This window comes from Pongo abelii, chromosome 3 (genome assembly GCF_028885655.2).
Source record: "Pongo abelii isolate AG06213 chromosome 3, NHGRI_mPonAbe1-v2.0_pri, whole genome shotgun sequence".
NCBI classification, from domain to species: domain Eukaryota; kingdom Metazoa; phylum Chordata; class Mammalia; order Primates; family Hominidae; genus Pongo; species Pongo abelii.
The window spans coordinates 120,622,568-120,643,020 of NC_071988.2; the positions used below are offsets into that span (position 1 = coordinate 120,622,568).

The 20,453-nt window shown below is 38.2% G+C and overlaps 1 long non-coding RNA gene and 1 pseudogene across 3 annotated transcripts in view; one reads left to right on the forward strand and one right to left on the reverse strand.

Moving 5' to 3' along the window:
- Positions 1–931: 931 nt before the first annotated feature.
- On the reverse strand, positions 932–2,647 carry LOC100451567 (proliferating cell nuclear antigen-like; annotated as a pseudogene).
- Positions 2,648–2,708: 61 nt separating this feature from the next.
- LOC129059038 (uncharacterized) overlaps positions 2,709–20,453 on the forward strand; it is a 51,038-nt gene continuing 33,293 nt past the window's right edge. Inside the window, exon 1 of one of the 3 annotated variants that reach the window (XR_010139753.1) lies at positions 2,709–2,950. This is a non-coding gene — a long non-coding RNA (uncharacterized LOC129059038). Of the gene's footprint in view, positions 3,050–6,435; positions 6,480–20,453 lie in introns of those variants that run through there. The other 2 variants (XR_008524653.2, XR_008524655.1) reach the window with 2 other exon arrangements.

Genomic DNA, 20,453 nt, shown 5'->3' on the forward strand with positions numbered 1-20,453 from the left:
AACGTTAATATTGCTTAAAAACCTTTCTTGTTGGCCGGGCTTGGTGGCTCATGCCTGTAATCCCAGCACTTTGGGAGGCCGAGATGGGCGGATCACGAGGTCAGGAGATCGAGACCATCCTGGTTAACATGGTGAAACCCCGTCTCTACTAAAAATACAAAAAATTAGCCGGGCTTGGTGGCAGGCCCCTGTAGTCCCAGCTACTCGGAAGGCTGAGGCAGGAGAATGGCCTGAACCTGGGAGGCGGAGCTTGCAGTGAGCCAAGATTGCGCCACTGCACTCCAGCCTGGGCAACAGAGCAAGACTCTCTCTCAAAAAAAAAAAAAAAAAAAAAAAAGAACAAAAACACTTTCTTGTTAAAAATCGTTTCCTTTAATCTTAGATCTGCATTTAGTCATTGTACGTTTTGCAGATCCATGGATGATTCTGCGTTTAGTTCTTTGTGAGACTGCCAGAAACTCCCAGAGGCTGGATCTATGCATAAAGAGAGGCCATTGGAGAGAATGTCTACTGAATTGCTGAAGACAATTGCTACTGAGAATAGATCGTAACTTAGGAAGAAACAATTCAGTACCAAAAGAGTAATTGGAGGCCTTCTGAAAAACACTAATAAGGTACCTCAAGACTTGTAAATGCTAGATAAAAATAGCATGCCGTTGAAGAGTTTTAAAGGCTGAATTTTACATTGTGCACATGTACCCTAAAACTTAAAGTATAATAAAAAAAATTACATAAATAACGTTTGTTATAGATGTAAGTTAGGGTGGTTTTGATCTATCTTCCCCAGGTAAATAACTGTGTATAATTATCTTTTGATAATGACCAGCAGGTCTTTACATTCTTCAGGTTTTCTCTTCCAGATGTATGTACTATCTCTTGGTCTGTAGATGGCACTCTAGCTATCAGGATACCATGAAAAAAATCTGGGATATTGGAAAGGGCACATTTATTTTTGAGGTCATCAGGTGCTCAATGCAAACCAGGGTTGAACACTTAAAGATGTCCAGTAGCTGCTTGAAGATTTCCTGATAAAGAGCTACAAGCACCATGTTCTGCCAGCAGTCATAGGCACTTGGATTTTCTCTCTTCAGATTTAGCTCTTTCTCCTTTTATCAAACTGCCTGGACAGAGATGCAATTGCTTCCTGGTCCTAGAGTCTGTCCACTGGCCTCAACTTTCTAGTTGTTATCTCCCCAGAGATAATATGAGTTGTAATCTTCCAAAGATGCTAGATGTCTAGAATCATTTCCAGAATGCTCCCTGGACCATCATAAAAATAAAACACCTGCTAATTCTCCCCAGGACTCAAGTCATGCCTGTTCATGTATCTTCCATTCAATTTGCAGCATATCTGTGGTTTAGGACAGTCTTTCTCGAGTGATCCACAGTGAAGGATGACTTTTTGTTTGTTTTATTTTCAGTGTATTGTGGACTGGTACTTTGTGTAAAATATAATAAAATTAGTTATTAGAAATGTGAAATCGTAAATAAAAACAGACATACAAAATACAAACTGCATTTTTTATTAGTAGCTTCAAAAGACAAAATTACTCTGCCAATGTGCTATAGTAGTTTCTTTTTTGACATTTAAAATTCAGATTAAACTTTATTTAAATCAGAAACACAATTTTTAAAATTGCATTTAGAGTCAAGATCCCTTTTATAACCCTCTTGCTATAAAAATCAGAAGGAATATTTGTAAGTAAAGCAGATATCTCTCTAGGTTAATGAGACCAGATTTGACTTTGGATTTTGTACTTTAAACAGATTCTAGAAGATAGATGAAAAAATATGTTATTTACAGAAAACAGTATCTACCTGTGTATTCAGAGGCATAAATTTTTTGATGGAAATGACTTCAGTACACACTGGAATCTCAGAAGCAATTTTCAAAGAGCTTAGTTTTGTTTTCTTGGATTTTAAGAATTTCTAAAATCCTTTTTCATCATCAATTTTGGGAGCCAAATAATACTTTAAATGTTCCATATCTGGCAATCTTATACTCTACAACAAGGGGTGCATCTGCAGACATACTGAGTGTTACTGGGAAGAGAGAGTGGAGTGCCTGTTATAAAGAAATTTAAGTACCTTAGTGCAAAAGTTAGCTGAACTGGCACATTCATCATTATGGCAACAGCCTCCTCTTCTTTATTGTAATTACTTGTTTGTGACAATGTTTCCATGTCCAAGTTCTCCATTTGCAGAAAATTTCACTCCATCTTTTGGACAGGAAATTATAACAGACTCTCCAATATGACTGAGATCTTGGCATATATGAACAAATTCACTAGAATGCATCTTTATTTACACAGCTGTACTCTTGTTCTGGAATTTCAAGTTGCTCAACATCTAGAGTCATTAACTTCAATTCATAGTCTAAAAGTTCTCTTGATTTAGTGCTTCAAATTCTAGCACCAAGAGGTCCATGGTTACCTTCAGCCCTCCATGTAATGATGTCTTCACTGCCATCGTTGTATTTTAGCATTTTCGACATGCTGGTGAGGCTCATGCTCATGGCTAGGTTGTGGTCACAGTGGTATGTGTTGAAGCCCTGGTCACACAGGGTGAGCTGCACTAAGGAAATGTGTGATACTTTCATGCTGTGTAGGTTCACCTGCTTCAACTGTTGTCCCAGCAGGCCTCTCTCTCACGTTGAATAGGGCTGACTGTGCAACTAATAAGATGTTGTGGAGATGACAGTGTGTGACATCTGAGGCTAGGTCATAAAATACATTGTGACTTCTCACTGTTTCTGGGAGAAGTCAGCTTTCATATCACAAAGACACTCAAGCAGCACTATGAAGAGGTCCAGGTGGTAAAACTGAAGACCTTCACAAACAGCCAGCACTAATTTACCAACCAAATGACGGTCTTTGGAAAACATATCCTCTGGCCTCAGGCAAGTCTTCAAGGACTACAGTCCCAGTCAACCTTTCACTGCAACCTCATGGTAAACCCTGCACTAGTACCATCGAGCTGCTCCTGAATTCCTGACTCACAGAAACTGTGAGAGAATAAATGTGGTTGTTCTGGGACACTAGGTTTTGAGGTAATCTGTTATGCACCAATAGATAACAAATAGAGACCAGAACATAAATCAATACATTACTTCCATCTGCGTGATAGGTGTTATGATAGAAGTAGAATACAAGGTGTGGTACAGACAGAGCGTATCTGAAGTAGTAGCCTGTTGTCTTAGTCTGTTTTGTGCAGCTATAGTGGTATACCACAGAGTGGGTAATTTATAAAGAACAGAATTTTATTCTCTCACAGTTCTAGAGGCTGGCAGGTCTAAAATCAAGGCACGGTCAGGTTAGGGCTCAGTCTCTTTGCTTTCAAGATGGTGCCTTGAGCACTGCATCCTCCAGAGAGGAGAAACATTGTGTCCCCACATGGCAGAAGAGCAGGAGAGGAAAGGAGACAAATGAGAATTGGGCTTACCCTTTTATAATAGCATTAATTAATTCATGAAGGTGGAGCCCTCATGAGCTAAACACCTCCTTTTAGGTTCTATCTTCCAACACTGTTGCTTTGGAGATTAGGTTTTCAACAAGTTAGCTGAACTGGCTCATTCATCTTTATGGCAACAGCCCCTTCTTTATTATCATTACTTGTTTGTAACAATGTTGCCACTTCCAAGTTCTCCACTTGCAGAAAATTTTACTCCATCTTTTGCACAGGAAATTGTAATTTTGGGGACATATTGAAACTATAGCATCTACCAAATTAGTAATTCTACCGAGGCAATGCTACAATTCAAGTTTTCACATTTTCCGCAAGCCTGTTATAAATTAGTACTTGTTGATTACAAAATAATCAGCAAAATACAAGTATTTATTCCTTTGTACATGGAAGCAACCAAACACTTTTTTTGGTATGAAGGTCTACAAGTGATGACAATCTATATTTGTCTTCCTCGTTAAGTACATCTGTAACCAAGAGGGTGGACTCTTGAATTCACGTTTCTCTTTATTTTTTCAATGTTGAGACAGTAACCAACAATACATGTGGCCAAATGAAAAGCTTTCACATAAAACATTTCAAAAATTTTTAATTCATTGATCCTCTCCTTCCCGCACCCCCAATAAATTTTTTAGTAAACTGGGATGCCTCCTCATTCACAGAATGAAGGACCCATGCTAGCATTTGGGTTACTTTGGTATCAATGTCAGCTCAGACTCTGCATCTGAGAGTTCCTTAAGGATATGGGTATTTCTGACCAGGTGTGGTAGCGCAGACCTGTAATCCCAGCACTTTGGGAGGCCAGTTTGGGAGAATTGCTTAGGGTTCAAGACCAGCCTGGGCAAAATAGCAAGATCCTCCCTCTACAATAAAAAAAATTAGCCAGGCTTTGTAGCAAGTGCCTGTAGTCCCAGCTACTTGGGAAGCTGAGATGGAAGGACTGCTTGAGCCCGGGAGTTTGAGGTTGCAGTGAACTATGAATGTGCCACTACACTCTAGCCTGGGTGACAGAGTGAGACCCTATCTCAAAAAAAAAATGATAATAAATACAAGTATTTCCCCTTTCCCCATATATAGTAATACTGGTTTATCAGCCTAGGGAAGGTCTGAGGGAATTGATAGTGTATACAATTACTGTGTGTTGGGTTCTTTCTGCAGAGGATCCAGCCTTGCTTCAATTGATGGGCTCTGGATTTGAGAACTGGCTTAGGTTTGGAAACTGGATAGAGAGATTATAATTTTCTGTTGCGGCAGCTGACATCAGCCTTTGGCTCACCCATTATTGATCTTTTGGGTGTGTAGGTCAGGCAGTACCCTCATCCATCTTAGCTCTAGACATACCATGATCTATTAACCATCACTACAGATCTGTGTACATCACAGCCCCCTGGTTTCCATTCAACCTTTGTTATCTATTTGGATAATTACATCTATCTTGCTCCTGATGGCTAAGTGGTGCCTCCTGGCCTCTGCTGTTTCATAATCTTATCATCCCTGAATCCTAGGGGCTTCCCTACCATTATCCCTGGTATACAAAGCATAGACACTGCCAAGCCTCTCAATGAGGCCAGTGCCCTTCATCCCCAGCCCTTGCACCACTTTGCATTTCTTATTGCTTTAGTAAAAGGGGTGTCCCCTTTTGATTCTCTTGAGAAACACAGTCATCTTCTGGATTTTCAGGTCTTATATGATAGGTCCAGTTGAACATTCCCACCTCTCTGAGCCTCTTGAATTCTTCCTTAGCACTCTTCCAAAGCAGTTCTGGAATCTTCACCTTATTTGTTGTAGGCCATAATTTCCCCTCTGCCCCCAATTTTAAAGGAGCTATCCCAGTAGCACAGAACTGATTCCAGGTGTCTTTCTTGGGGTACTACTTCCTCAGTTGCAGGAGATTGCCCCGATTTCAACAACCTCTCCCTTATATTCTGCTCCCCTGGCTAAGCATGCTCATGATTGATATCTAATATGGTTTTTCTATTCCTTCAGGTACATATGAGTTGGGTCCTACAGTGACTTTTTGGTGAACTGTTTCCCTAGTCAAGCTGAGATTTGATTGTTGACCTTATTTATTGGCCTAGAAACCATGTGGGGACATGAGGACATATCCTGAGGAGGATAACATCATCTTTTATTTTAAAAAACATTATTTTAAATTTTTTATGGGTGCATATTAGGTATACATATTTATGGAGTACATGAGATATTTTGATACAGGCATACAGTGTGTAATAGTCACCTCAAGGTAAATAGGATATCTATCACCTCAGGCATTTGTCATTTCTTTGTGTTAGGAACATTCAAATTCCACTCTTTTGGTTATTTTAAAATATACAATAAATTATTGTTGACTCTCCTGTTGTAGTTTCAAATACTAGATCTTATTCATTTTATCTAACTATATTTTTGAGCCTATTAACCATCTCGGCATCCTCTGCTACTCTTTCCCACTACCCTTCCCAGCCACCGGCAACCATCATTCTAATCTCTATTTCCATGAGTTCAATTGATTTAGTTTTTACTTGCCATGAATCAGTGAGAACAAGTGAAATTTGTCTGTTTTGGGCCTGGCTTATTTCATTGAACATAATGTCTTCCAGTTTCATCTATGTTGTGGCAAATGACAAGACTTCATTCTTTTTTATGGCTGAATAGTACTCCATTGTATATATATATATATATATATATATATATACTCCATTTTCTTTATCCATTCATCTGTTGATAGACACTTAGGTTGATTCCAAACTTGGCTACATTAATAGTGCTGTGATAAAAATGGCAGTGCCGATATCTCTGGGATATATTGACTTCTTCACTTTTGTGTATATACCTAGCAGTGGGATTGTTGGATCACATGGTAGTTCTGTTTTTAGTATTTTAAGGAAACTCCACACTGTTCTCTATGGTGACTGTACTAATTTACATTGCCACCAACAGTGACCAAAAGTTCCCTTTTCTCTACTTCCTCAACAGAATTTGCTATTGCCTGTCCTTTGGATAAAAGCCATCTCATTGAGGTGAGATGATATCTCATTGTACCTTTGATTTGCATTTTTCTGATGATCAATGATATTGAGCACATTTTTATATACCTGTTGGCAATCTTTATGTCTTATTTTAGAAATGTCTATTCAGACCTTTTGTTTATTTTATTATTTGTTTAATTTCTATTTTTTAAAAATATTTTTATTTCAATAGCTTTTGGGGAACAAGTTGTTTTTGGTTACATGGATGAATTATATAGTAGTGAATTCATTTTTTTTTAAATGAGAGCAAATTTATTAAGAGAGTACAGGAATAAAAGAATGGAAACATGGGCTGTTCAACTGAGTATACTTTTAGTTATTTCTTAATTATATGCTAAACAAGGGGTGGATTATTCATGAACTTCCCGAGAAAAAAGTGGGAAATTCCTGAAACTGAGGGTTTCTCCCTTTTTTGACCATTTAGGGTAACTTCCTGATGTTGCCGTGGCATTTGTAAACTATCATGGCACTGGTGGGAGTGGCTTTTTAGCATGGTAATGTATTATAATTAGTGTATAATGAGCAGTGAGGACAACCAGAGATCACTTTCAACACCATCTTGGTTTTGGTGGGTTTTGGCCAGCTTCTTACAACAGACTGTTTTATCAGCAAGGTCTTTGTGACCTGCATATTGTGTCAACCCTCTGTCTTATCCTGTGACTAAGAACACCTAACCTCCTGGGAATGCAGCCCTATAGGTCTTGGCCTTATTTTACCCAGTGCCTATTCAGGATGGAATCTCTCTGGGTTGAGACTGGCAATCATCTGACATATTCCCCCCCTCCCTTTTACAAAAGAACCCTTAATCCTAACGGTTTTTCAGGGACAAAGATCCATCTTCTGTAACTTCTTCTTCAGGCTGAATAGGGGCAATGATATTCTTGCCTAACTATTGGGATCTCTTGTATTTGAGGTAGAGAGGAGCTCAGTCACAAGGCATCCATATGCTGAGGGTCATTCATAACTCTGAATTCTGACAAAAGATGATATCTGGAAGATTAATAAATGTTCAGTTTAAGAAAACATTGAGTAAGCTTATCCTGCATTCCTACACAAAGAGTACAACAGCAATATATTCCACAACAGTAAAGCAAATAAGCAAAACTATCCCAAATAAACCAAATGAGAAGGCTTTCCATGAACTGAGCAACTGTTGAAACCAAGCTGATATGGGATTGCTAGCTAATTCTAATATGTGCCCAGAACTAGAATATTGATCCAGGTTTTTACATTACCCATCCCTCTTGTTTCTTTTGAGCAGCAGCCAGAGATCACTGTTGGTTTACGGGAATAAGCAGAGTCAGTCTAAAGTGCAGAAAAAAACCTAAAAAACAACTGATGAGACTAGAATGTATTATAATAACAGGTGTGCCATAGTTTTTGAAACATAACTTTTCTCTTTCCAGTCTTCCATTTTTACTAAAGACAAATCATAATAGGACCGATCTGTTTGCAAAAATAAGCTTTAGACTTATACTTGGCCTGATTATTTGTATAAAGTGCAGCAAGAAGAATTATTTGCCACATAGGGTTTTAAAATTAGCTTTGATGGAGCTTTGTTCCATAAAAGGAATATCAGATAAGACTTTTTTTTTAAAGCAGAACCCAGCCATGGGTTTGTACTATCAAATTCCTATACTTTAAAGGTAAATTTCTCTCCTCTTCAGATCCCAAGATAACTTGGGGCTCCTGGGCCTGTCAGAAAGTGACATTCTCCACTTACCACAGGTCAGGATCACTGTACAGGGATTGTGTAGACAAGGTATGAGGCTAGTTTTCCCAAGCGTTTTTTATTTGCTCTGTAAGTCAAGTTTGATTCCTTATGAGTCTCCAAGTTCATTATAGCACTCTGTATGCCTTCGTGTATTCATAGCTTAGCGTCCAGTTATAAGTGAGAACATATGCTATTTGGTTTTTCATTCCTGAGTTACTTCACTTAGAATAATCAATGGCCTCCAACTCCATCCAAGTTGCTGCAAAAATAAATTATTTTGTTCCTTTTTATGTCTGAGTAATATTCCACAGTGTGTATATACCACACTTTCTTTATCCACTCATTGGTTGATGGGAACTTAGGTTGGTTCTATATCGTTGCAATTGTGAACTGTGCTGCAACAAACAAACACATGCAGGTGTCTTATTCCTATAATGACTTCTTTTCCTTTGGGTAGATACCCAGTAATGAAATTGCTGAATTGAATGGTAGATTGACTTTTTTTTTAAAGACTCTCCATACTGTTTTCCATAGTGGTTATACCAATTTACATTTCCACTAGCAGTGTATAAGTGTTTCCTCTTCACCACATCCATGCCAACGTCTATTTTTTTTTGACTTTTTTTCACTTTTTAAAAAATTAATTAATTAATTAATTAATTAATTATTATTATTATACTTTACATTTTATGGTACATGTGTGCAATGTGCAGGTAAGTTACATATGTATACATGTGCCATGCTGGTGCGCTGCACCCACTAACTCGTCATCTAGCATTAGGTATATCTCCCAATGCTATCCCTCCCCGCTCCCCCCACCCCACAACAGTCCCCGAAGTGTGATGTTCCCCTTCCTGTGTCCATGTGTTCTCATTGTTCAATTCCCACCTATGAGTGAGAATATGTGGTGTTTGGTTTTTTGTTCTTGCAATAGTTTACTGAGAATGATGATTTCCAATTTCATCCATGTCCCTACAAAGGACATGAACTCATCCTTTTTTATGGCTGCATAGTATTCCATGGTGTATATGTGCCACATTTTCTTAATCCAGTCTATCATTGTTGGACATTTGGGTTGGTTCCAAGTCTTTGCTATTGTGAATAATGCCACAATAAACATACATGTGCATGTGTCTTTATAGCAGCATGATTTATAGTCCTTTGGGTATATACCCAGTAATGGGATGGCTGGATCGAATGGAATTTCTAGTTCTAGATCCCTGAGGAATTGCCACACTGACTTCCACAAGGGTTGAACTAGTTTACAGTCCCACCAACAGTGTAAAAGTGTTCCTATTTCTCCACATCCTCTCCAGCACCTGTTGTTTCCTGACTTTTTCATGATTGCCATTCTAACTGGTGTGAGATGGTATCTCATTGTGGTTTTGATTTGCATTTCTCTGATGGCCAGTGATGGTGAGCATTTTTTCATGTGTCTTTTGGCTGCATAAATGTCTTCTTTTGAGAAGTGTCTGTTCATGTCCTTTGCCCACTTTTTGATGGGGTTGTTTGTTTTTTTCTTGTAAATTTGTTGGCGTTCATTGTAGATTCTGGATATTAGCCCTTTGTCAGATGAGTAGGTTGCGAAAATTTTCTCCCATTTTGTAGGTTGCCTGTTCACTCTGATGGTAGTTTCCTTTGCTGTGCAGAAGCTCTTTAGTTTAATTAGATCCCATTTGTCAATTTTGGCTTTTGTTGCCATTGCTTTTGGTGTTTTAGACATGAAGTCCTTGCCCATGCCTATGTCCTGAATGGTAATGCCTAGGTTTTCTTCTAGGGTTTTTATGGTTTTAGGTCTAACATTTAAGTCTTTAATCCATCTTGAATTGATTTTTGTATAAGGTGTAAGGCAGGGATCCAGTTTCAGCTTTCTACATATGGCTAGCCAGTTTTCTCAGCACCATTTATTAAATAGGGAATCCTTTCCCCATTGCTTGTTTTTGTCAGGTTTGTCAAAGATCAGATAGTTGTAGATATGTGGCATTATTTCTGAGGGCTCTGTTCTGTTCCATTGATCTATATCTCTGTTTTGGTACCAGTACCATGCTGTTTTGGTTACTGTAGCCTTGTAGTATAGTTTGAAGTCAGGTAGTGTGATGCTTCCAGCTTTGTTCTTTTGGCTTAGGATTGACTTTGTGATGCGGGCTCTTTTTTGGTTCCATATGAACTTTAAAATAGTTTTTTCCAATTCTGTGAAGAAAGTCATTGGTAGCTTGATGGGGATGGCATTGAATCTGTAAATTACGTTGGGAAGGATGGCCATTTTCACGATATTGATTCTTCCTACCCAGTTTTTTTGACTTTTTAATAATGGCAATTCTTGCAGGAGTAAGGTGGTATCTCATTGTGGTCTTAATTTGCATTTCTTTGATGATGATTAATGATGCTGAATATTTTTTATATGTTTATTGGCCATTTGCATATCTTCTTTTGAGAAATGTCTATGTCACTTGCACACTTTTTGTTGGAATTGTTTGTTTTTTCTTATTGATTTATTTGAGTTCCATGTACATTCTGGATATTAGTCCTTTGTGGATAGACGGTTTGCAAATATTTTCTCCCATTCTGTGGGCTGCCTGTTTGCTCTGATGATTATGTCTTTTGCTGTGCAGAAGCTGTTTAATTTAATTAGGTCCCATTTGTTTATTTTTGTTTTTGTTGCATTTGCTTTTGGGGTTTTAGTCAAGAATTCTTTGCCAAGACCAATATCTGTTGAGTAGCTTGTAAGCTTTTGGGTCTCAGATTTAAGTCATTGATCTATCTTGAATTGATTCTTGTACAAGATGAGAGATAGGGATCCAGTTTCATTCTTCTACATGTGACTAGCTAGTTTTCCCAGCACAATTTACCAAGTAAGGTGTCCCTTCCCCAGTTTGTGTTTTTGTTTGCTTGAAGATCAGTTGGTTGTAAGTATTTGGCTTGATTTCTGGGTTTTCTATCTGTTCCATTGATCTATGTGCCTACTTTTATACCAGTACCATGATGTCTGTTAACTATAACCTTGCAGGATACTTGAAGTCTGGTAATGTGATGCTTCTAGATTTGTTCTTTTTGCTTATGATTGTTTTGGCTATTTGGGCTCTTTTTTGGTTCCATATGAATTTTAGAATTGTTTTTTCTAAGTCTGTGAAAAAAAATGTTAGTATTTTGATGGGAATTGAATTGAATCTGTAGATTGCTTTGGGCTGTAAGGTTATTTTCACAATATTGATTCTTCCCATTCATGAGCATGGAGTGTGTTTCCATTTGTTTATATCACCTATGATTTCTTTCATCAGTGTTTTTTGGTTCTCATTGCAGACATCTTTCACCTCCTTGGTTAAGTATATTCCTAAGTATTTTATTTTATTTTGGCAGCTGTTGAAAAAGGGATTGAGTTCTTTATTTGATTATCAGCTTAATTGTTGGTGTATAGCAGTGATAGTGATTTGTGTACATTGATTTTGTAGCCTGAGAGTTTACTGAATGTTTGTCAAATCTAGTAGTCTTTTGGAGGAGTCTTTAGGGTTTTCTAAGTATACGTTCATATCATTGGTGAACAGTGATAGTTTGACTTCTTCTTTTCTGATTTGGATGCCTTTTATTTCTTTCTCTTGCCTGATTGCTCTGACTAGGACTTCCAGTACTATGTTGAAGAGAAGTGCTTGTCTTTTTCCACTTCTCAGGGAAAATGCTTTCAGCTTTTCCCCATTCAGTGTAATGTTGACTGTGGGTTTGTCTTTTATTGGCTTTTATTACATTAAGGTATGTCCCTTTTATGCCGATTTTGCTGAGAGTTTTAATCATAAAGGGATGTTGAATTTTGTCAAATGCTTTTTTCTGCACCTATTGAGATGATCATGTGATTTTTGTTTTTAATTCTGTTTATGTGATGTATCACATTTATTGACTTGTTTATGTTCAATCATCCCTGCATCACTGAGATGAAACCCACTTGATCATAGTATATTATCTTTTTGATGTGCTGTTGTATTTGTTTAGCTAGCATTTTGTTGAGGACATTTGCATCTATGTTCATCAGTAATATTGATCCACAGTTTTCTTTTCTCATTGTGTCCTTTCATGATTTTGGTATCAGGGTGATACTGGCTTCACAGAGTCATTCAACAAGGATTCTCTTTTTCTCAGTCTTTTAAATAACTTTAATAACATTGGTACCAATTCATTCAATGTCTGGTAGAATTCGGCCATGAATCCATCTGGCCATGGGCTTTTTCTTGGTTGGCAGTTTTTTTTTTTTTTTTTTTTTTTTTTTTTACTGATTCAATCTCTCTGCTTGTTATCGGTCTGTTCAGGGTTTCAATTTCTTCCTGATTTAATCTAGGAGGATTATATGCTTCCAATAATTTATCCATTTCCTCTAGGTTTTCTAGTTTGTATGCATAGAGGTGTTCATAGTAATCTTGAATGATCTTTTATATTTCTGTGGTGTTGGTTGTCATGTTTCCAGTTTCATTTCTAATTGAGATTATTTGAAACTTCTCTATTTCTTCATTAATCTAGGTGGTCAATAAATTTCATTTCTCTTTTCTCTTTTCTTTTTCTTTTTATTATTATTTTTTTAAGACAGAGTTTCATTCTGTTACCCAGACTGGAGTGCAGTGGTGTGATCTTGACTTGATCTTGACTTGATCCACCTCCAGGATTCAAGCAATTCTCCTACCTCAGCCTCCTGAGTAGCTGGGATTACAGGCACCGACCACCACACCTGGCTAATTTTTGTATTTTTAGTAGAGACAGAGTTTTGCCATGTTGGCCAGGCAGGTCTCAAACTCCTGACCTCAGGTAATCCTCCCATCTTGGCCTCTCAGAGTGCTGGGATTACAGGTGTGAGCCACCATGCCCAGGCAATTATGTTTTTCTTTTCAAAGAACTAGTTTTTTGTTTCATTTATCTTTTGTATTTTTTTCTTGTTTCAGTTTCATTCAGTTCTGCACTGATCATTGTTATTTCTTTTCTTCTGCTAGCTTTAGGTTCAGTTTGTTTATGTTTCTCTAGTTCCTTGAGGTGTGATGACAGGTTGTTAATTTGTGATCTTTTTGATGTAGGCATTTAGGGTGCTATACATTTTCCACTTAGCACTGCTTTAGCTGTATTTTAGAAGTTTTGAGAACTCGTGTCATTATTATCATTCATTTCAAAGAATTTTTAAATTTCTATCTTGATTTCATTGTTAACCTGAATATCATTCAGGAGTAGATTTTTAAATTTCCATGTATTTGTATATTTTTGGGTGTTCCTTTTGCAGTTTCTTTCTTTATTTTTTTATTATATTTTAAGTTCTAGGGTACATGTGCACAACGTGCAGGTTTGTTACATATGTATACATGTGCCATGTTGGTGTGTCGCACCCATTAACTCATCATTTACATTAGGTATATCTCCTAATGCTATCCCTCCACCCTCCCCCAATCCCACGACAGGCCCTGGTGTGTGATTTTCCACTTCGTGTGTCCAAGTGTTCTCATTGTTCAGTACCCATCTATGAGTGAGAACATGCAGTGTTTGGTTTTCAGTCCTTGCGATAGTTTGCTGAGAATGATGGTTTCTAGCTTCATCCATGTCCTACAAAGGACATGAACAAAGCCTTTTTTGTGGCTGCATAGTATTCCATGGTGTATATGTGCCACATTTTCTTAATCCAGTCTATCATTGATGGGCATTTGGGTTGGTTCCAAGTCTTTGCTATTGTGAATAGTGCCGCAATAAACATACGTGTGCATGTGTCTTTATAGCAGCATGATTTATAATCCTTTAGGTATATACCCAGTAATGGGATGGCTGGGTCAAATGGTATTTCTAGTTCTAGATCCTTGAGGAATTGCCACACTGTCTTCCATAATAGTTGAACTAGTTTACAGTCCCACCAACAGTGTAAAGTGTTCTTATTTCTCCACATCCTCTCCAGCACCTGTTGTTTCCTGACTTTTTAATGATCGCCATTCTAACTGGTGTGAGGTGGTATCTCATGGTGGTTTTGATTTGCATTTCTCTGATAGCCAGTGATGATGAGCATTTTTTCATATGTCTTTTGGCTGCATAAATGTCTTCTTTTGAGAAGTGTCTGTTCATATCCTTCACCCACTTGTTGATGGGGTTGTTTGTTTTTTTCTTGTAAATTTGTTTAAGTTCTTTGTAGATTCTGGATATTAGCCCTTTGTCAGATGGGTAGAATGCAAAAATTTTCTCCCATTCTGTAGGTTGCCTGTTCACTCTGATGGTAGTTTCTTTTGCTGTGCAGAAGCTCTTTCATTTAATTAGATCCCATTTGTCAATTTTGGCTTTTGTTGCCATTGATTTTGGTGTTTTAGACATGAAGTCCTTGCCCATGCCTATGTCCTGAATGGTATTGCCAAGGTTTTCTTCTAGGGTTTTTATGGCTTTAGGTCTAACATTTATGTCTTTAATCCATCTTGAATTAATTTTTGTATAAGGTGTAAGGTAGGCATCCAGTTTCAGCTTTCTACATATGGCTAGCCAGTTTTCTCAGCACCATTTATTAAATAGAGAATCCTTTCCCCATTGCTTGTTTTTGTCAGGTTTGTCAAAGATCAGATAGTTGTCGATGTGTGGTATTATTTCTGAGGGCTCTGTTCTGTTCCATTGGTCTATATCTCTGTTTTGGTACCAGTACCATGCTATTTTGGTTACTGTAGCCTTGTAGTATAGTTTGAAGTCAGGTAGCATGATGCCTCCAGCTTTGTTCTTTTGGCTTAGGATTGACTTGGCAATGCGGGCTCTTTTTTGGTTCCATATGAACTTTAAAGTAGTTTTTTCCAATTCTGTGAAGGAAGTCATTGGTAGCTTGATGGGGATGGCATTAAATCTATAAATTATCTTGGGGAGTATGGCCATTTTCACAATATTGATTCTTCCTATCCATGAGCATGGAATGTTCTTCCATTTGTTTGTGTCCTTTTTTATTTCATTGAGCAGTGGTTTGTAGTTCTCCTTGAAGAGGTCCTTCACATCCCTTGTAAGTTGGATTCCTAGGTATTTTATTCTTTTTGAAGAATTGTGAATGGAAGTTCACTCATGATTTGGCTCTCTGTTTGTCTGTTATTGGTGTATAAGAATGCTTGTGATTTTTGCACATTGATTTTGTATCCTGAGACTTTGCTGAATTTGCTTACCAGCTTAAGAAGATTTTGGGCTGAGACTATGGGGTTTTCTAAATATACATTCACATCATCTGCAAACAGGGACAATTTGACTTCCTCTTTTCCTTATTGAATACCCTTTATTTCTTTCTCCTGCCTGATTGCTCTGGCCAGAACTTCCAACACTATGTTGAATAAGAGTGGTAAGAGAGGGCATCCCTGCCTTGTGCCAGTTTTCAAAGGGAATGCTTCCAGTTTTTGCCCATTCAGTATGATTTTGGCTGTGGGTTTGTCATAAATAGCTCTTATTATTTTGAGGTATGTCCCATCAATACCTAATTTATTGAGAGCTTTTATCATGAAGGGCTGTTGAATTTTGTCAAAGGCCTTTTCTGCATCTATTGAGATAATCATGTGGTTTTTGTCTTTGGTTCTGTTTATATGATGGATTACGTTTATTGATTTGCATGTGTTGAACCAGCCTTGCATCCCAGGGATGAAGTCCACTTGATCATGGTGGATAAGCTTTTTGATGTGCTGCTGGATTCGATTTGCCAGTGTTTTATTGAGGATTTTTGCATTGATGTTCATCAGGGATATTGGTCTAAAATTCTCTTTTTTTGTTGTCTCTGCCAGGCTTTGGTATCAGGATGATGCTGGCCTCATAAAACGAATTAGGGAGGATTCTCTCCTTTTCTATTGATTGGAATAGTTTCAGAAGGAATGGTATCAGCTCCTCGTTTTACCTCTGGTAGAATTTGGCTGTGAATCCGTCTGATCCTGGACTTTTTTTGGTTGGTAGACTATTAATTATTGCCTCAATTTCAGAGCCTGTTATTGGTCTATTCAGGGATTCAACTTCTTTCTGGTTTAGTCTTGGGAGGGTGTGTGTGTCCAGGAATTTATCCATTTCTTTTAGATTTTCTAGTTTATTTGTGTGGAGATGTTTATAGTATTCTCTGATGGTAGTTTGTATCTCTGTGGGATTGGTGGTGATATCCCCTTTATCATTTTTTATTGCGTCTATTTGATTCTTCTGTCTTTTCTTCTTTATTAGTCTTGCTAGCAGTCTATCAATTTTGTTGATCTTTTCAAAAAACCAGCTCCTGGATTCATTAATTTATTGAAGGGTTTTTTGTGTCTCTATTTCCTTCAGTTCTGCTCTGATCTTCGTTATTTCTTGCCTTCTGCTAGCTTTTGAATGGGTTTGCTCTTGCTTCTCTAGTTCTTTTAATTGTGACGTTAGGGTGTCAATTTTAGATCTTTCCTGCTTTCTCTTGTGGGCATTTAGTGCTATAAATTTCCCTCTACAAACTGCTTTGAATGTGTCCCAGAGATTCTTGTATGTTGTCTTTGTTCTCATTGGTTTCAAAGAACATCTTTATTTCTGCCTTCATTTTGTTACATACCCAGTAGTCATTCACGAGCAGGTTGTTCAGTTTCCATGTAGTTGAGCGGTTTTGAGTGAGTTTCTTAATCCTGAGTTCTAGTTTGATTGCACTGTGGTCTGAGAGACAGTTTGTTATAATTTCTTTTCTTTTATATTTGCTGAGGAGTGCTTTACTTCCAAGTCTGTGGTCAATTTTGGAATAAGTGTGATGTGCTGCTGAGAAGAATGTATATTCTGTTGATTTGGGGTGGAGAGTTCTGTAGATGTCTATCTGGTCCACTTGGTGCAGAGCTGAGTTCAATTCCTGGATATCCTTGTTAACTTTCTGTCTTGTTGATCTGTCTAATGTTGACAATGGAGTGTTAAAGTCTCCCATTATTATTGTGTGGGAGTCTAAGTCTCTTTATAGGTCTCTAAGGACTTGCTTTATGAATCTGGGTGGTCCTGTATTGGGTGCATATATATTTAGGATAGTTAGCTCTTCTTGTTGAATTGATCCCTTTACCATTATGTAATGGCCTTCTTTGTCTCTTTTGATCTTTGTTGGTTTAAAGTTTGTTTTATCAGAGACTAGGATTGCCACCCTTGCTTTTTTCTTTGTTTTCCATTTGTTTGGTAGATCTTCCTCCATCCCTTTATTTTGAGCCTATCTGTGTCTCTGCACATGAGATGGGTTTCCTGAGTATAGCACACTGATGGGTCTTGACTCCCTATCCAATTTTGCAGTCTGTGTCTTTTAATTGCAGTATTTAGCCCATTTACATTTAAGGTAAATATTGTTATGTGTGAATTTGATCCTGTCATTATGATATTAGCTGGTTATTTTGCTCATTAGTTGATGCAGTTTCTTCCTAGCATCGAGGGTCTTTACAATTTCGCATGTTTTTGCAGTGGCTGGTACCGGCTGTTTCCTTCCATGTTTAGTGCTGCCTTCAGGAGCTCTTGTAAGGCAGGCCTGGTGGTGACAAAATCTCTCAGCATTTGCTTGTGTGTAAAGGATTTTATTTCTTCTTCACTTATGAAGCTTTTCCTGTTTGGCTGGATATGAAATTCTGGGTTGAAAATTCTTTTCTTTAAGAATGTTGAATATTGGCCCCCACTCTCTTCTGGCTTGTAGAGTTTCTGCTGACAGATCAGCTGTTAGTCTGATGGGCTTCCCTTTGTGGGTAACCCGACCTTTCTGTCTGGCTGCCCTTAATATTTTTTCCTTCATTTCAAGTTTGGTGAATGTGACAATTATGTGTCTTGGAGTTGCTCTTCTCGAGGAGTATCTTTGTGGCATTCTCTGTATTTCCTGCATTTGAATGTTGGCCTGCCTTGCTAGGTTGGGGAAGTTCACCTGGATAATATCCTGAAGAGTGTTTTCCAACTTGGTTCCATTCTCCCTGTCACTTTCAGGTACACCAATCAGACATAGATTTGGTCTTTTCACATAGTCCCATATTTCTTGGAGGCTTTCTTCGTTTCTTTCCTCTGTTTTCTGTAAACTTCTCTTCTCACTTCATTTCATTCATTTGATCTTCAATCACCGATATCCTTTCTTCCAGTTGATCGAATCGGCTACAGAAGCTTGTGCATGCATCACGTAGTTCTTGTGCCATAGTTTTCAGCTCCATCAGGTCATTTAAGGACTTCTCTACACTGATTATTCTAGTTATCCATTCATCTAATTTTTTTCAAGGTTTTTAGCTTCTTTGCTATGGGTTCGAACATCCTCCTTTAGCTCGGAGAAGTTTGATTGTCTGAAGCCTTCTCTCAACTCCTCAAAGTCATTCTCTGTCCAGCTTTGTTCCATTGCTGGTGAGGAGCTGCGTTCCTTTGGAGGAGAAGAGGCACTCTAATTTTTAGAATTTTCATCTTTTCTGCTCTGGTTTCTCCCCTTGTTTGTGGTTTTATCTTCCTTTGGTCTTTGATGATGGTGACGTACAGATGGGGTTTTGGTTTGGATGTCCTTTCTCTTTGTTAGTTTTACTCTTAACAGTCAGGACCCTCAGCTGCAGGTCTGTTGGAATTTGCTGGAGGTCCACTCCAGACCCTATTTGCCTGGGTATCACCAATGGAGGCTGCAGAACAGCGAATATTGCAGAACAGCAAATCTTGCTGCCTGATCGTTCCTCTGGAGGCTTTGTCTCAGAGGGGCACCTGGCCGTGTGAGGTGTCAGTTGGCCCCTACTGGGAGGTGCCTCCCAGATAGTCTACTCGGGGGTCAGGGACCCACTTGAGGAGGCAGTCTGTCCATTCTCAGATCTCAGACACCATTCTGGGAGAACCACTACTCTCTTCAAAGCTGTCAGACAGGGACGTTTAAGTCTACAGAAGTTTCTGCTGCCTTTTGTTCAGCTATGCTTTGCCCCAGAGGTGGAGTCTACAGAGGCAGGCAGGTCTCCTTGAGCTGCAGTGGGCTCCACCCAATTAGAGCTTCCTCACCGGTTTGTTTACCTACTCAGGCCTCAGCAATGGTGGGTGCCGCTGTAGTTTATTTCAAGTTTTTTTCCACCATGCCTGGCTTCATTTTGCCAATCTGCAAAGATACTTGATATAATTTTGATATTTTAATATTTATTGAGACTTGTTTTGTGGCCTATCATATGACCTGTCTTGGAGAATGTTCCATATGCTGATGAGAAGAATGTATATTCTGCAGTTCTTGGGTAGAATGCTTTGTAAATATCTGTTAGGTTCACTTCTTCTAGAGTGTAGTTTAAGTCTGTTGTTTCTTCATGGACTTTCTGTCTCAATGATCTATCTAGTGTTGTCAGTGGGATATTGGAGTCCCCCATTATGATTGTGTTGATGTCTACCTCATTTCTTAGGTCAATTAGTAATTGTTTTTTTGAATATGGGAGCTCCAGTGTTGGTGCATACAGATTTAGGATTGTAGTATCTTCTTGTTGGAATGATCTTTTTATCATTATATAATAATCCTTTTAGTCTTTTTTTGGTTGTTGCTTTAAAGTCTGTTTCATCTGATATAAGAATAGTTACTCCTTCTCACTTTTGGTTTTCATTTGTGTGGAATATCTTTTACCATCCCTTTACTTTGAGTTTATATGAATCCTTATGTTTATGTGGGTTTCCTGAAGATAGCAGTTATTTAGTTTGTGATTTTTAAAGTCAATTCTGCCAACTTACATTATTATTATTATTATTATTATTTTTTTTTTTTTTTGAGACAGGGTCTGGCTCTGTCACCCAGGCTGGAGTGCAGTGGCAAGTTTATGGCTCACTGCAACCTCCACCTTCTGAGGTCAAGCCATGCTCCCACCTCAGCCTCCTAAGTAACTGGGACTAAAGGTATGTGTCACCATGCCAAGCTAATTTTTGTATTTTTGGTAGAGACGGGGTTTCACCATGTTGCCTAGGCTAGTCTTGAACTCCTGGGCTCAAGCGTCTCACCTGCCTTGGCCTCCTAAAGGGCTAGGATTCCAAGGGTGAGTCACCATGCCTGGCCTCATTCTGCCAATCTGTATCTTTTAAGTAGAGCATTTAGGCCATTTACATTCAATGTTAATATTGAGATGTGAGGTGCTGTTCCATTCACCATGTTAATTTTTACCTAGATACTTTGTTTTTTCATTGTATTGTTTTATAGACCTTGTGAATTTTCAGGAGGTTCTATTTTGGTGCATGCTGAGCTTTTGTTTTGAGACTTAGAACTTCTTTTAGCATTTCTTGTGGGGCTGGTCTGATAGTAACAAATTCACTCAGTGTTTGTCTAAAAATGACTTTGTTTTTTCTTCATTTATGAAACAGTTTTGCTA